The sequence below is a fragment of the Sorex fumeus genome, unplaced genomic scaffold, assembly GCF_029834395.1.
Source record: "Sorex fumeus unplaced genomic scaffold, SorFum_2.1 ptg000086l, whole genome shotgun sequence".
Taxonomy (NCBI): domain Eukaryota; kingdom Metazoa; phylum Chordata; class Mammalia; order Eulipotyphla; family Soricidae; genus Sorex; species Sorex fumeus.
The window spans coordinates 40532986-40549625 of NW_026606143.1; the positions used below are offsets into that span (position 1 = coordinate 40532986).

Below are 16640 nucleotides of genomic sequence, written 5' to 3' on the forward strand. Positions count from 1 at the left end.
ATCAATCAGAACTTAAATAAAAGGTAAGAGAATTCAGAGTGACCCTGATGTTCTAGAGTAGAAATACCGGGGCTCAGTTTAGTAAAGTTACTGCTATTCAGGGTGACAGGCAAATTTGTACTAAGAACATTGTAATTTATTTTATTGGAGTGGTTATCTCTTTGATGAATAGTGTCTTATTTCAACCAAATATTTCTAAATCACTCCTTCCCAAAAGTTTCTTCTAAGCTATTTTCAGATAGAAAGAACCATCTCTAAGGTGTCCACTATGTTATAGAGTGTTATAAAAGAGTTCTGACAAATTAGATTTTCCATTTCTAATTTTGGTTTTATTTTTTTTTTTTTAGTTTAACAGTAACTCTTCTTGACACCACCCCCTTCCGTGCTGGGATCTTTCTCTCTAACCCATTTTCTCTTAGTCTCCTTTATCAATTCTCTCCCCTACCTTCTACCACTGATGGTTTTCCCAAAGTCAATCTCCAGCCCTGTTATATTGCATAAATAATATTTTCTGGACAAATGAACCTTTACTATCACTATCTCCTCTGATAAGGTGATGAATCCCATATGTGTGTACTTCAAAGAGCCTCTCTCTGGTTGTCCAGAATCATCTGCATTTAAGAGTATATATGCTCCACTCTAGGGGTAAAGGCAGCTCAGATAGAGAAGGGAGCACCAAATAAAGGGTGCTGGGAAGATCTGCCCAGGATGGGAGATGCATGCTGAAAGTAGGCTATAGAACGAACATAAATGCCACCCAATGCCTCTTCTGCAAACCACAGCACCCAAAAGGAGAGAGAGAACAAAAGGGAGTGCCCTGCCACAGAGGCAGGGTGGGATGGAGGATGGGGGGGTGGGAAGGATACTGGGATTGGTGGGGATGGAGAATGGGCACTGGTGGTGGGATGGGTACTCGACCATTGTATAACTGAAACCCAAGCACAAAAACTTGAAAGTCTACAACTGTATCTCATGGTGTTACTCTAATAAAAATAAATAAATTAAATAAAATAAAAGGAAAATTTTTTTTAAAAAAAAGAGTGTATGTGCTCACAATGGATCCCATTGTCATTCATTCTTCACCTCATGCACTTCTGGTGTAGTGCCACATTTAACCACTTTCCAAATCTTGTAAAGCTAAAGTCACCCTACATTCCTACCTGTACATGAAGTCCCATAATCCAACCATGACATCCCATCATGTTTACCCCATGAGAAGTTCTAAAATCCCTCCATCCTCATCACCAATGTCATAGTTCATCATCTCTCATTTTAACAAATACCATACTCTGCCTTTTTTTTTTTGCTTTTTGGGTCACACTCGACAATGCACAGGGGTTACTTGTGGCTTTGCACTCATGAATTACTCCTGGCGGTGCTCAGGGGACCATATGAGATTCTGGGAATCAAACCTGGGTTGGCCGCGTGCAAGGCAAACGCCCTACCCGCTGTGCTATCGCTCCAGCCCCTACTATACTCTGCATTTTAACTTTTGCATTCTTTCTAATAATACATTAAAGAGTGTGCCTTTATAATGAACAAGTTTCTTAATTCTGATTTATCTGTCCTGATCTAACCCTTCACAAGCCACTGACTAAAACTATCACTGGTGTTTGATCATCTATTAGTTGCCTCAAGATTTCTAGATATTTTGCTTTATGTCAGAATTTATCAAAATCAAAGTTATGTGAATTTTCTTCTACTATAGGAAAACATTTAACCTACTTTCCTCATTCTCAAATTTCCAGTAGTACTTCCTCAAAAATCTGCTTCTATCCAGATATAAGAGAGTTTTTCTTATTAAGTCTTTCTTGTTATAAGCAGCTTTATAATTACTTGATTTTGAACAACAAAGTACTCTTTGGAGAAGACATTAACCTGATATGACCTTAATCAAACTCAATTTGTGTGATTATAGAGGTCATCTGACATGAAGGGAAGGTACATAAATTTAACACAGACTGAGTCATCGTTTTTAGAGAAATTACTTCAAGTAGCAACTGTAGTTGCAACTGCCTACCAGCATTTTTCCAAACATCAGCTTATTACAATACATCAAACGCTTACATTGTGGACTCAATACAAATTAATGGGTATGTATATCATGGCAAATGTTTCTAACGCCGTGTCATGCTTGGATTTAAAAAGAGCTGCAATCAAACATCTTAGTGGTAGCAAATATAGGACTGTTTACAAGTGGCTCTACATGAAGGAGAAATAAACGTCCGTGTGCATATGCAAAGTTTGAAAATAAGCCCCAGAAAATGTGCAGTTAAAAGAAAAACATTATATAGCAGTATATTTTATATAATGTGAAGTTTAAAACGTGTGCATAATTAAAGTTTAAATATTATAAGCAAACAGTTGGCCGTTTCAACACTCCCCAAATGTTGAATATTCAAGTTGAAATAAAGAAAAGTTGCTTTCAACTTTATCATTTAGAAAAATTATGGTTTGACTTCTATTCAAGGTGCACTAATATTTGGCCATATGTTCTAGGTTTTGTCTCCAGATCAAAACCTCCATTGATCAATGCTATAACAAACTACATACACTTGTGTTTCTTTGTTTCTCTGGCAATATCTCCTGGCTCTTTTTTCTGAAAGGAAAAGCAGTATTGTTTTTTCCTTTCCTGCTCTGCTCAGTTCCTGACCCCATAGAACTGATTCTGTGACAAAAGTTGCCTGTGATTTTTCCATAGACAAATCAAGGCTCACAAACTGTTGGGTCTAAGTGAAAAAAAAACACAGATGCTTTGCTGAAAGTGGACTATAGACTGAATGTGTTTGACACTCAGTGACACTTTTGCAAACCTTAGCAACCAAAAGGAGCGACAGAACAAAAGGGAATGCCCTGCCACAGAAGCGGGATGGAATGGGGGTATGGGAGGGGAGGGAGGGTTACTGGGATCATTGGTGGTGGAGAATGAGCACTGGCGGAGGGATGGGTACTCGATTATTGTATGACTGAAGCCCAAGTACAAAAATTTGTAAGGACAACAACTGTACCACATGATGTTTCACTAATAAAAAAATTTTCAAAAAAACACAGATGCTTGTTATTTGATTTAATAGAAATTACCGATTAAATTAGGTTAGTTTCCTCGTATTTTAAACTGTCCTTTCACCTATAACTGTCTACAAGTATTTCTTTCTCTCCCTCTCCCCCGCACCTCCACTAAACTATTTGGCTCTCAGTATTATTTTCTTTTACTCTTGACTCTGTTAAGGTATCACTCCTAGCGGGGCTCAGGGGACTATCTGGGATGCCGGGGATAGAACCTTGGTCGTCTGCATGCAAGACAAGTGCCCTGTCTGCTGTACTATCTCTCTAGTCCCCTCTGCCTTCTCAGTACCATGACCCTCATCCTTGACCCTCTGTCATCTAGCTACCTAGACAGAAATCAGAATTCATGTCAGAGGAAATCTGAAAAAAATTTCCAAGGAACTATTCATCTTGTGATATTCAAAAATTGGCATATGGATCAAAATATTAGTCCCACAACAGTAGCTATTTTCATCAGAGGATTTTCTAAATTACTTAATTTTCTCCTAAATTCACTAAGGTACAAGCATTAAGGGCCGAGCCACCCAGATTTTGTCTTGTCAACAGGTGAGCCTTCAATCTCTACCTCCAGACATCTGCTATGTCCACTGGAGGCAATAATAGAGGCTAATTTTGACTTAATAGTGCCAGCTCACACTGACTGATTATGCATCACATCCAACTAATGTTTCCTTTTCTCTAAGACGGGTTCCAGATCAGCTGTTACATTTTGTGAGTTATCTAGTAATAATGGAAGTTAATGGATAGACAGTCTTCTGGGATATGTCAACCTGACTAGACCATGGAGTACTCAGATATTTTATAACACATTTTCAGTGTTTCTATGAGTGTGTTTTGGGTGGCACTAACAATGACATTAGTAGAATTAGTAGATTTTCTTCCATAATGTGATTGGGTCTCATTCAATCAATTGGTGATCTGTTGGTAACTTGACAAAAGGCTGCTTCTCCCTGAGTAGGAAAATCATTCCTGCCTGAGTGATTTCAAACTGGGACAATGGTTTGCCTTGCTTCTGGACATGAACTGAAACATTGACTGTTCTGCATTTAGACCTGCTGACCTTCAGATCTGAGCTACACTATTAGCTCTCTTGGATTCAGACTGGAATCTCCCTGGGTTTTCAGTTCACTGGATCACCATACAGATCTTGGGATGTCAGCCTGCATAACTGCATGCACCAATTTATGAAAACAAACAAATTTGTCAAATATATATGCATATACATACATACATACCATACACAGACACAAACAATTGGGTTCCCCCCACCCCCGGATAAGCTTGACTAATACATACCCCTATCTTCTGATGGAAGTAGTTGTTATAAGGAGTGAGATGAAAGAGCAAGAGAACACAATGAGAAATTGGGTCTCTTGATTTTTCTAGCTTGTACGTAGCATAGGAGAGACCTAATAGACAAATTGGGGAGAATACAGAAGATCAGGGGCTCTGAAATGATGCCTCCTCAGGCTACTCTGTGGTACACACTGTAAGGTCCCCTAGGGACCCAGAGGGAAATTCCAGAGCTAAACTCCGCTAATTAGTAACTCTTCCTTTCCTGCCCTCTCCTTAGTAAAGCCTTGAGATGTAAATTTTGCCCCCTCCCTAGTAGAGGCCTGAGAAGTAAATTCTGTCTCCACTGTTGACTCTTCTTAATTGGGATGTAAATCTTGCCTCCACTGTTGACTCTTCCTTATCTGTCCCTCCACTAGTAACTCTTCCCTTACCCGCCTCCACCAGAATGCAGGTGTCCTGAGCTGTAAATCACGGGGAGCTGGGTAGACATGGAAGATAACCAGATGTTTGAGTTATGAGATACCCACTAGCCACAATGCCCATGTATGTAAATGCTGATCTTTGAATCTATAGGCTAAGGAGTGATGTACTTTTAAATGGATTGGTTAAGAAAGCATATGTTGTTATGCATCTATTTGCCATGAAATGTGCGGGCTCTGCTGTAACGGTCAGTGAAGGCCTATATAAGATCCCCTTTGAAGAAGTTCGTGGTCTTGCCTAACCTATCAAACCCGCATGTCTGTGTAGGTGGCTTGACCCTGGCTAGACAGTCTTATAATAACCCTTGCTTGCTGTTTGCAGTCTCTGGAGTCTCTTTATCATTAAAGGGAGATCACGATCCGCGTCCTAACACACACAAAAGGAAACCTTGAAACATGGCTTGTGTATGTTGCTCTGGATTCTGCTGTGGAAAGTAGTTGAATTACTAGGTAGAGATTGGCAAAGGAAAAAAAACATAGTGGGAGTGAGGTGATTTCTGCTGAAGACTGTAAGAAGACTACTTGAATTATGGTTGCCACAGTCTGAATGTTTATGTTCTCCCAAATTCATACGCTGAAATTCTAACTCGCCAATTCCTTCAACTTCCTGGAATAGGTAAATCCATAGGAACATAAAGCTAGTTAACAGTTAACAGGAGAAAAGGGGAGGGATATGAATAGAAGAGGGTATGGGCTTTCTTTACAGGGTGAGGAAAATATTCTGAAATTAAATAGAGATGTTACATAACTTTACGTAACCAAAAAAAACATCAAATTGTAAACTTTAAAGGGGTGGATTTTATGGCTTGTGAATTATACCTTAATAACTTAAAAAATTACCACTTCTCAAATTTTCAGAGTGAACTAACACTTAACAAGATTGACTTTTAGGTGTTGTTGGTGTTTTCTTATGTTTTTCCTCTAACCAGCAGAAGGGAGATAGAGAGAAGGCCTTAATTACAGACTAAATAAAGAAATGAAATTCTCTTCTGTATATCTATAATGTGGTGTGAAAAGAATGTTCTGACCTTGAAATATACATAAAGATCCAGATTTCTGGCTCTTTCAAAATTTTGTCATCCAAAACCAGTGGGCTGGCAATCCTGTGTGAAAACAACTCTCAGTTCAGCAGCGGTGACAGCGCCCACCCAGTCAGCACCACTCGCTGACACTGCCTACCTAGTTCTGAATAGATTGGAACTTAGGAGTCTTGATCAATGAACAAATTCCAAAAGTTAGATACCAATGAGGGTTATGCAGGCTTAGCATAGTTAGCAATATGTTTAGCTATAAATAATAAACTCCTAAATAACAGTATATTTAGTAAATGGGGTATTCTTTTTTTTTTTTTTTTTTTTTGCTTTTTGAGTCACATCCGACAATGCACAGGGGTTACTCCTGGATCATGCACTCAGGAATTACTCCTGGCAGTGCTCAGGGACCATATGGGATCCTGGGAATCAAACCCAGTTCGATTCAACACCAATCCCTCCACCAGTGTTAACATACCTCTACTAGTGTTCCCATATTCCCTCCCCATCCCAATCCCACTCCATCCCTGCCTGGCACAATACAAACTTTCAGTGGTTGCCACTTAGATCTCATGTTTTCAGTTCTGTTGAATCTGTGTTTTGAGAATATGGCTCTACCCCTCACTCATATCACTGAAATAACTGAAGCCCTGATGCCTATTCACCCATTACTTCTCATTCTCTTCTTTCCCCCCTTGATTTCCTTCCTTCTCTGTCTGTCTCCTCTCTAAACACTGGGGTCAAGGATGATCTAAAAGTCCCCCTTCTACTGCAAAACATTTCCTCGTCCAGTATTCTATATTCCACAGATAGTTAAGGTCATCCAAATAGAACATTCTTTCTCTCAAATATCAAGAAATCTGAATGTGGGTAGTTGTTAAAAATGAATCAAGAGCTCAATCCTAACAAGATTCTAATCACAGTAAGATATCAACACTATAGAGGCTACTAGTTATCTTCCAAATATCTATTTTCTCTTTTCTGTATTATCTGAGCCCTAATATTATTTGGGCTGGAGCGATAGCATAGTGGTAGGGCGTTTGCCTTACAAGCGGCCAACATGGCCGACCCGAGTTCGATTCCTCCGCCCCTCTCGGAGAGCCCGGCAAGCTACCGAGAGTATTCGATATGCCAAACACAGTAACATTTCTCCAATGGGGACGTTACTGGGCCCGCTCGAGCAAATCGACGATCAACGGGAGGGCCTTTACCTTACCTTACCTTAATATTATTTGAAGGCATACTATGACAGGCTAAATAATACATTTTCTGTTTTCCTTATGGATAGTATTTGAAATAGTCCAGATGAATTAGATGTAAATAAAAGTCACTGAGGAGTCTGCTAGGAAGAGAATGAGGGGGGGAAGGGAGGAAGACAGAGATTGGATCACACCCAACAATTCTCAGGGCCTACTCCTGACTCTGAGTTCAGTGGACCATATGCTGTGCTAGCAATCGAATCAGGGTCAGCTTTATGCAAGGCAAGTGCCTTAAATCCTGTACTATCTCTTGGTCTCTGTTTTAATTTTCAGAGGAGGGGCACACCTAGCAGTGCTCAGGGAAGACTCCTGGATCTGTGCTCAGGGATCACTCTTGGAGGGGCTCAAAGAACCATATGTGGTGCTTTCATATCAAGCCCAGGTTGGCCACATGCAAGGCAAATGCCTTAACCCCTGTACTATTTCCTGGTACCCCCAAATTTTTTGAGTTTTTTTTGTGGTGATGGTGGTTGGTTGGTTTTTGGTTTGGGGGACACACCTGAAAGTATTCAGGGTTTACTACTGGTTTTGAGTTTTCCTGTATAAGGATCACTCTTTGCAGGCTCGGGGTACCATACAGCGTTCTGTAGTCAAACCCTGGTTGGTTATGTGCAATATAAATGTGCAATTCACTGTTGTATTGCACTGCCCCTATAAAGAGTATTGCAAGTCTTTCACTGACATATTTTGGGTTTGCTCTTTTTCGAGTTCTTTGAACCTAAAATGAAATTATGATACTAAGCATTGAGAGCCATTTTGAGAGAAAAAGCATTTGGATGACAAAGCAGAAAGCCAAAAGGAGCATGGGTCCCTATTTATTTGATGTGATCACAATAAAAAGCTTTGGATTTAATGAAGTCATATTTGGGCCACCCCTTTTCTGGTTTTTTATTACTAGTAACTGAATTTATTATTTTTAATGATATATTATTAATGTAGCTATGCCTCTCTTGACCTTTTCATTAAAGTATTAGATTACTGGCACCTTGCTCATGATAAGAATATGACTCGGTTCTCTTACCTATTTCTTTCAATTCAGAAAAATTCAAAATACTCATTTGAACACTACAGAGATACAAGTAGACTAAATCATGTGGTCTTAAGTATTCAGTAAGACACAGGCTCCTCCAATTCAAGATCTCCAAGATATAAAAAAACAACAGAAATATCTATAGACTGATTAAGAAAACGCAGCATAGTAAATAAGAGAATAACAGTCATCCTTACAAAAGGAAATTTTGATTAACTGCATTATGTAACATGAATGAAAAGATCATGAAAGACGTTATACTAAGTTTAATACAGTCACATAAGGACAAATATCATCACTGTCACTGTCCTCCCGTTGTTCATCAATTTGCTCGAACGGGCCCAGTAACGTTTGAGACTTGTTGTTACTGTGTTTGGCATATTGAATACGTCACGGGTAGCTTGCCAAGCTTTGCCACGTGGGTGAGATAGTCTCAGTAGCTTTCTGGACTCTCCGAGAGGGGTGGAGGAATCGAACCTGGTTTGGCGGGGCTGTCTCCACGCAAGGCAAATACCCTACCACTCTGCTATCGCGACAAATATCATAATTTTATTTATATGAGGAACTTAGAGTAATCAAACTCATAGAAGCAGAAAATAGAATAATTAGTGACAGAGCCTGAGGGAAGAGAGAAAAATGGAAATTTTACTCAATGGGTAGAAAATTTACTGTAAGATGAGAAAGTTCTAGAGATCCACTATACAATATCATGCATATAATTAACAACACTATGTTGTCTACTTAGAAAATCTGTTAAGAGGATAGACCACATATTAAATTTCCTTATTATAATTTTAAAAGATATGGGCTTATCCAGATGACCGAAATATGTGTATATATGTAAGATGTTTGTCTAAACGAAAATACATTTTAAATTCTTATAGTTAAAACTCAACATACCCCAAAAACATAGCTTGAGGCTGGAGTGATAGTACAGTGGGTAAGGCACTTGCTTTGTATAATCCCCAGCATCCCATATGGTCCCCCAAACCCACCAGGAGTGAGCCCTGAGTAGAGTCATGAGTTAGTCCTAAATACCGAGTATAGCCAAAACCAAATAAAACAAAACCAAGAACATATCCTTTTGGCATGTATGTTTTTTTCTTTTTGGGTCACACCCTTCGATGCACAGGAGTTACTCCTGGCTCTGCACTCAGGAATTACTCCTGGCAGTGTTCGGGGGTCATATGGGATGCTGGGAATTGAACCCAGCTCGGCCACATGCAAAGCAAACACCCTACCCGCTGTGCTATCACTCCAGCAAGAACATATCCTTCTGCAGGCCCAGTTTAAGCTGATCTTAAACTATCTTAAAGAGTTAATGATTTCTGCCTTATGCCTTTCCTGAAACTTACATGTGCCTCTCATGGTGTTTTGTGACTTTTTTGATGGACTTCTTAGTGATGTCCCCACCTCTCCTGGTTGTCTGGCAACCTTTTGAGGTCAGCAACCACTCTTCTATTTCCTTACAGATAAATCTAATTATGTAACACTGGATAATAGTTCTATAAATACTGGCTTGCTTTTAATAAAGCTCTAGATAAAATCCATTGCACTTCGAAAGAGGTCCATCACTAAGACAAATCTGAAATAATCTACACCAGCAATTTGTACCGTGGACAGAAAGGAAAACCCATTAAAAACTACTCAAGTCTTTAAGAATTTGACTTTGACAGCTTGAAAGCAGATCAAAGGGAACATCTAGCTTCCATTGATATGTATTTATTATTTATCCTGCCTATCACAACTCATAGATTTTGTTTATCTTTCCTGTTCAATCAGCACCAAGAGGCATAATGGTTGTACACAGTCCCTAATGCCTTTGGCAACACCCGCTCCCACCGCCTCTTATTTTAGGGCAGAGTCGATGAGCTCATTTGTGGAAAGTCTTGCCAGGTTCCGCATATGGTTTGTAATATAAATAGATTGCATCTTAGGCATATCAGCAAGATAGAGGACTCCGGCCCTCCCCCAAAGTCTGCTGAAGTAGAAGTTCTCACCTCAAAAAAAAAATAGGCAAGCCACCTCTACTTCTCAGGGAATTTAAGAATGTGTTGTGTGAAAAATTCAATATTTGGCAAATTTAAATGAGTCCTGGACTATCCAAAAATAAACTACATCAAAACTGAACACTAACTAGTAATCTTTTGACTTTCAAATGTTGACTTATCAATCACTGGGCTTTGTGACTGCATATTTACTAATATGACATAAGGTTCACAATTTGTTTTACAACCTATTGCTTTAGACTAAACAGATAGTGAGTAGATTGTATTTTATCAGGTATAAATAAAATATGCTAATGATATGTCTTGCTCATGATATGTCTCCATTAAAATAAACATGAATCTACAAGTAAAGGGAACCATAAAATCCAATGTTCCCAAGCTGCATAAAGGTCATATTACTGGGTTCCTTTTGACCTAACTCACTACTTAATTCTTTGTTTCTTTTTAACACTTTTTCATTAGAAAGAGTTGAAGACTCACAGGAAACTGCAAAAGCAATACAGAGTTCTGTGACCCTTCTACCAGCTCCCACAAAGAACAGTATATACACTATTATTGTTTCTAAATATTTTACACAAGCCAAACTATGCACAGGGCACTATTAGCAACTTTTCCATAATAAAATCATGAGTTGCTGAATTTATTATCGCCACTTGGAAGAAATGTAAGTAAAAAGAACAAGGCAGCCATTTCTCCTCTCTGCTCCCCAAGGGACATGCATGGCTAGTTCTCAACTGCTGAGCTAAACCCCACATCTCCCCCTCTCCTTCTTTTTGGTCCTTTCGTATCACCTATCAGACTTGGGGCTAAAAGACAATTTTATCTACTGGCATTCATTTCAATATGAGAGACTGAGTTCTTACTTTTATGTTCAGCCTTTATGAAGTTGCAGTTCTTTAATTTTCACATGTATAAAGAAGAAGTTCACACAATCTGTTCACTTTTTTAAAAACTATCATTAATTATGAAGTGAAGAAAACAAAAAAACAGTGGCTGCATCCTGAAACTCGGGACACCAAAAGCCGAGATTTCAACTCTACTTCTGCTCTAGTTTTCTCTATACATAACAGAGTTTTTCTCTAGACTCAGAGTTTTTACCTCTGAGTACTTCTAAAAATAAAATGAGAAAGAAGAAACATGCAAGGTAAAAAAAAAAACCATGTCTTTATTTTCAACCTCCCGTTTATTTTCAGTTCTGACTGTGAAACACTGTCCTTCACATCAATCTTAGACCCCATGTTTTTAAAAATTATGATCTTGGGGGGCTGAAACAATAGTACAGCAAGTAAGCCACCTGCTTTGCATGGGGTTGACGCAGGTTCAATTCTTGGCATCCCATATAGTTCCCTGAGCACTGCCAGGAATGATTCCTGCATGCAGAGCCAGAAGTAATCCCTGAGTATCACTGGGTGTGCCACCCCCTGCAAAAAAAAGGCATAAAATAATGATGATCTTAATTAATGCTTTATGTGCCTATGTCCCTTCTACTAGACTGGGTTTTCCCAGAAAGAAAATCTGCTGGAGCTCATATTTTCCATGGAGCTCATGGAAAATATGGAGTTCATGGAAAATATGGTGGCCTTCACCTGCTTTTGTCTGAGAGTCACTTGTACTTTTCTGCCAAGAACTTGAAAACCAAAGTCCTGACTTGATAAATAATCAGGGCCCTGTCTGTGAGGTTTTTCTCCTATTTCACTGGTCACTGCTCAGTCTTTTTCTCATTTCTTCTTCCTTTTTCTGACTTTGAAAGTTAAAGTCCTTGAGGACCATCATCTGCCCTTTCCTTAAAATAGTGATTCTCTACCAAGGGAGGAATTTTCACCCCAGGGGAAATTTAGCAATATCTGCAGACATTTCTTATTTGCACAGCTGGAGTGGGTTGTAGGGAGAAATGTATCACTGGCACCTGGCAGGTAAAGTTCATGGATGATATGAAATATCTTATGATGTACATTATAGAACATCCCTCCTAAGAAAGAATTATCCCATCCCAAATGTCAATGGTGACAAGATTATAAAATAACCTTGCCCTAAAATATCATACTGAATGCCCTTATATGTCCAAATTCATTCTACACCCTGATGGCTACCAAATTTTAATCTCTAGTCCTGCCTTTTCCCCAAGATCTAAGTTCTTTGCTTTTGTTGATAGTTGTGAAGTCACCCTGCTGGTACTAAAGGGACCTTGTGCCAAATATTTAATCAAGACCTGTGCTCAACCACCTGAGCGACTTCCCTGGCCTCCAGCTCCAAGTTGTTATATCATCTGTATCCACAGATGTCTATTAGGAGTCTCTGAGTTAACATAATCACACAGTCTTGCTGTGATCCACACACAAGCCTCTCCCAGTCTTACCCAAATTGATGATGGCAGTGTCCAGCAGTCACCTTCCATTAAAATTCTGATTCTAGAGGCAAGTGATGATTAGAATTTAAAATTTTGGGATATTGGGGCTGGAGTGACAGCACAGAGGGTAAGGCGTTTGCCTTGCACACGGCCAACCCGGGTTCAATTCCCAGCATCCCATATGGTCCCCCGAGCACCACCAGGAGTAATTCCTGAGTGCATGAGCCAGGATTAACCCCTGTGCATAACCGAGTGAGACCCAAAAAGCAAAAAAATAAATAATAAATAAATAAAATAAAATTTTGGGATGTTATGGGTCTGATTTAGAGGATGATAATAGCAAAAACCAACATTTTTTTTGAGATGGAGCTCAATCTACACATTTAATTTGATGGTAAAACTAGAATGAGAACTATGGTTTCTTTTTAATTATTATTAAATCATCAAGAAATACACAGTTACAAAGTTGTTCATGATTTAGTTTCAGTCATACAATGCTGAGATACCCGTCCCTTTACCAGTCTACATTTCCCACCATCAAAGTCCTGAATTTTTCTTCCACCAGCACCACCAGCCTAGCTCTAAGAGGCACTTTTCTTCTTTCTCTCTCTAGCTCTCTGTCCCTTTCTCTTTCTGTCTCTGTCCCTTTCTCTGTCTCTCTCCTACTTTCCTTTTAAGCAAGGTTGTTTGCAATACTGTTTCCGAAAGGGTATCAGTTTCTTACATTTTCATATCTGAGAAGCTTTTCCATAGTTTATCAGGCATCCTTAGGTATAATATGTAATTCAGGAGTTTTCACTTCATTATTGTTAGGTAGGCAGTTTTGGATAGTGTGGGGTTAAGCACCAGCACCTAAGCTGGACTATATATTAGTTTTCTATGACTGTGCATAGAATGAGTCTACCATTTCTAAGAGTGGGAGGGGATTGAAAGCTTAAGTAATAACTCATAATGTATACAAACAGCATTGAAAAAAGTTAGTGTCTATAAATTTTTATTGAACATAACCACACACCTTCTTTTATGCACTGTCCATGGCTACTTTCATGCAGAAATAGAATTGAGTAGTTGCAATACACTGTATGATCAGCAAAGCTGAAAATAAATACTATTTGGTCCTTTACAAAAACAAGTTTGGTGATCCTGATATACTGACAAGAACTCAAATTCCAAAATTAAAGAAAATATGGATTTTAGTTTTGCCTCAGCTGGCAATGTGATCTCTGAGTATAGTCCAACGTCTGTATGCCTCAAGTTAAGTTGGGATAACAAACCCTTTCTTGAAAAATTGTCAGTACTAAAAAGTAATTCCAAGGCTAGGGAGATTGTTCAATAGGGTGGAGTAAATTCTCTGCATACTGGAGACTGAGATTTGATTCCTGGCACCACGTGATCCTCCCCATAAATAGCTCCAGCACCGATTTATAATATAGTAGAAATACAACAAATATTAGCAATAAGTAATGCTTGATATATTTATTAGATATGCTCTATCCCCTTTGGTATAGCTAGAGAGTTCCTGTGTCAAATATCTTTTCCCAAAATCCAGACAAGGCAAGTTGTAGGGGCAGGACAGTAACTGGGGACATTGATGGAAGGAAGTGGACACAGTGAGGGAATTGGTGTTGGAATACTGTACGCCTGAAACTCAATGATAAATAACTTGCTAACTTTCAAACTCACAGTGATTCAATAATAAAATAACATCCAAATACATAACTTGAAAAAAATTTTTTCCCTGTCCCTTTCATCCATTAGCAAGATGTTGACACAACGAGTTCCCGTCATATCATGTTCTGACAGCAAACTCCAGAAATGTTAATATCTTTATAATTCACATGTCATTGAACCCAATCATAAATTCCCTGAGTAATTAGCTTCCTGAGAAATTGTCTCCTCAATAGAAAGGTGTCACCGTCTAAAATAGAAAATCATCATGACCTGCCCAATCCTTTCTCCTCTCAACAATGATAGAAAATAACAACAGCCAAAAAAGCAAATTAACTAACATTAAGCCACCCCAAGGATATCAGAATTCCACTTCCTAACTTCCTGGAGGGTATTTAGAGTGGCCACAGAGACTGATGCTGCCCCTGATTTTTACTAGCACCTGCACAGGCTTCTGGGGGTAAGAGATGGGGGCCTGTGTGACACTTACCTTGCCTTTGGTCCTCATTTGGTGCTGTGACCTCAGTCCTGGCTATCTCCAATCCTTCAGGAGAGTCTTCCATCCCGGGTGACTTCTCAGCCTCAGGATTGCCTCCTGGCTTATATCTCATTCCTGGAGTAGAAAAGAGGTCACATCTAGCTCTTTATCTTTGCCTGACCCCCATTTTTTCATCCTCTTGACTATCATTTTCTTTCTTTGCTCTACGACAGTTTTTCTTAAGCAGAGAGTCACTTTCCAGCCTCCTTAAACTTCCTCTTCTCACTGTGTTCCCCCTTTCTATGGCAATTTCTGGGATGATCTACATCTCTCGCGAGTCGCAAAACGTCACCTTACTAATTAACATACGACCTAATTATGACTGCGTTACACTTTAGAAGACAGAATTAAAGTCTGAAATGACCTAAGTAATTAGGAGTCGTAGACAGAGACAAATGAAAGCAGTAGCAGTAGAGGTGCCTCCGTTCAACGGGGCTGAAAACGATGACTGAGACTCGAGTGCAGGAACACCTCCAGAGGAGTTCCAAGCAGTCTAATGTAAAAAGAAAGCATCCACTGCAGGGAAAAATGAAATTCACTTTCGTCCTTTCCTTCTTCATCCTCTTTACTATCCCTACTGCAGAGGTTTCGCTTGATAAAATCAATCAGAAAAATTTATGACCACAAAGTTGTATTTTCATATGGTACTGCAGATGATACAATTCATGGGGTTGAGGGTGTTACAGCTTAATTGATGGCTAAGGTTGAAATTATGCTCAGTGGTACCTACACTGTTGGTAAGTTTGTCCTAGGATCTGAACAAACAAGGACAAGATAGATGTACTGGCTGTATTCCCCTAGAAGTTGTTCTTGGGTCAAGGCTGAATATGTGGCTCAGACACAGCATTGACACGGTCACGGTCACGGTCACGGTCCTCCCATTGTTCATCGATTTGCTCGAGCGCGCCCAGTAACATCTCCATCGTGAGACTTGTTGTTACTGTGTTTGGCATATTGAATACATCACGGGTAGCTTGCCAGGCTCTGCCATGGGGGCAAGATACTCTCGGTAGCTTGCCGGGCTCTCTGAGAGGGGCGGAGGAATCGAACTCAGGTCGGCTATATTGGCTGCGTGCAAGGCAAACGCCCTACTGCTGTGCTATCGCTCCAGCCCTTCAGCAGCACATATACTAAAAGGCTGAATATAAGTCATTTATTTGGGAAATCTAGAGGGCCGTGGTGAAGAGAGAGAAAATAAGACACAGAATGGAAAGAAGATAGTAGAAATTGTGCTCCCAAGTAAGTGAGCACTGTGGGCCACTGGGGCTCAACCAACTTTTGCTGTAAATGGACACAGATGAATATTTTAGAATTTGGGAGCAACAGATAGTTTTCCACAGTGATTAAATTCTACTACTGCATAGGTGAAAAAGGAAGTCATAGATGGTGTGTGAATGAATGGGTATAACTTTGTTCTGGAGAAGCAACATTTACAAAACCAGATCGCTAACCCAAGTCTGTCAACCTCTTGTTATAAAACAGTGTTCCTCAAACTCCACGGTAAGGAACCAATTTTTAAATGTCTAAATCATTGTAAAACAAGACGTATGTAAATACAACTAGAAAATGAAATTTTAACAATACATAGAAAATATAATTTTTTTAATTGGGGGAGAGCCCGGCAAGCTACCAAGAGTATCTCACCCGCATGGCAAAGCCTGGCAAGCTATCCATGACGTATTCGATATGCCAAACACAGTAACAACAAGTCTCACAATGGAGACATAACTGGGACCACTCGAGCAAATTGATGAACAATGGGGGGACAGTGCTACAGTGCTAGAATCAAAGGACACAAAACTCCACCCAATAATTTCTAGAGCTTCTAAATCTTCTTAAAATTCTGCACCTAACTCATCAACAGGTTGGGCTGATCTAAGTCTTTCATGACAATCAACACAGTTCTCTCTCTTAATA

General features: G+C 39.5%; 1 long non-coding RNA gene across 1 annotated transcript in view; it reads right to left on the minus strand.

Annotated features, from left to right (window-relative positions):
* The window catches only part of LOC130039220 (uncharacterized), a 57269-nt gene extending 42351 nt beyond the window's left edge, over positions 1-14918 (minus strand). The window contains exon 1 of the long non-coding RNA XR_008794855.1: positions 14676-14918. This is a non-coding gene — a long non-coding RNA (uncharacterized LOC130039220). The remainder of the gene's footprint in view (positions 1-14675) is intronic.
* Between the last annotated feature and the right edge of the window lie 1722 nt (positions 14919-16640).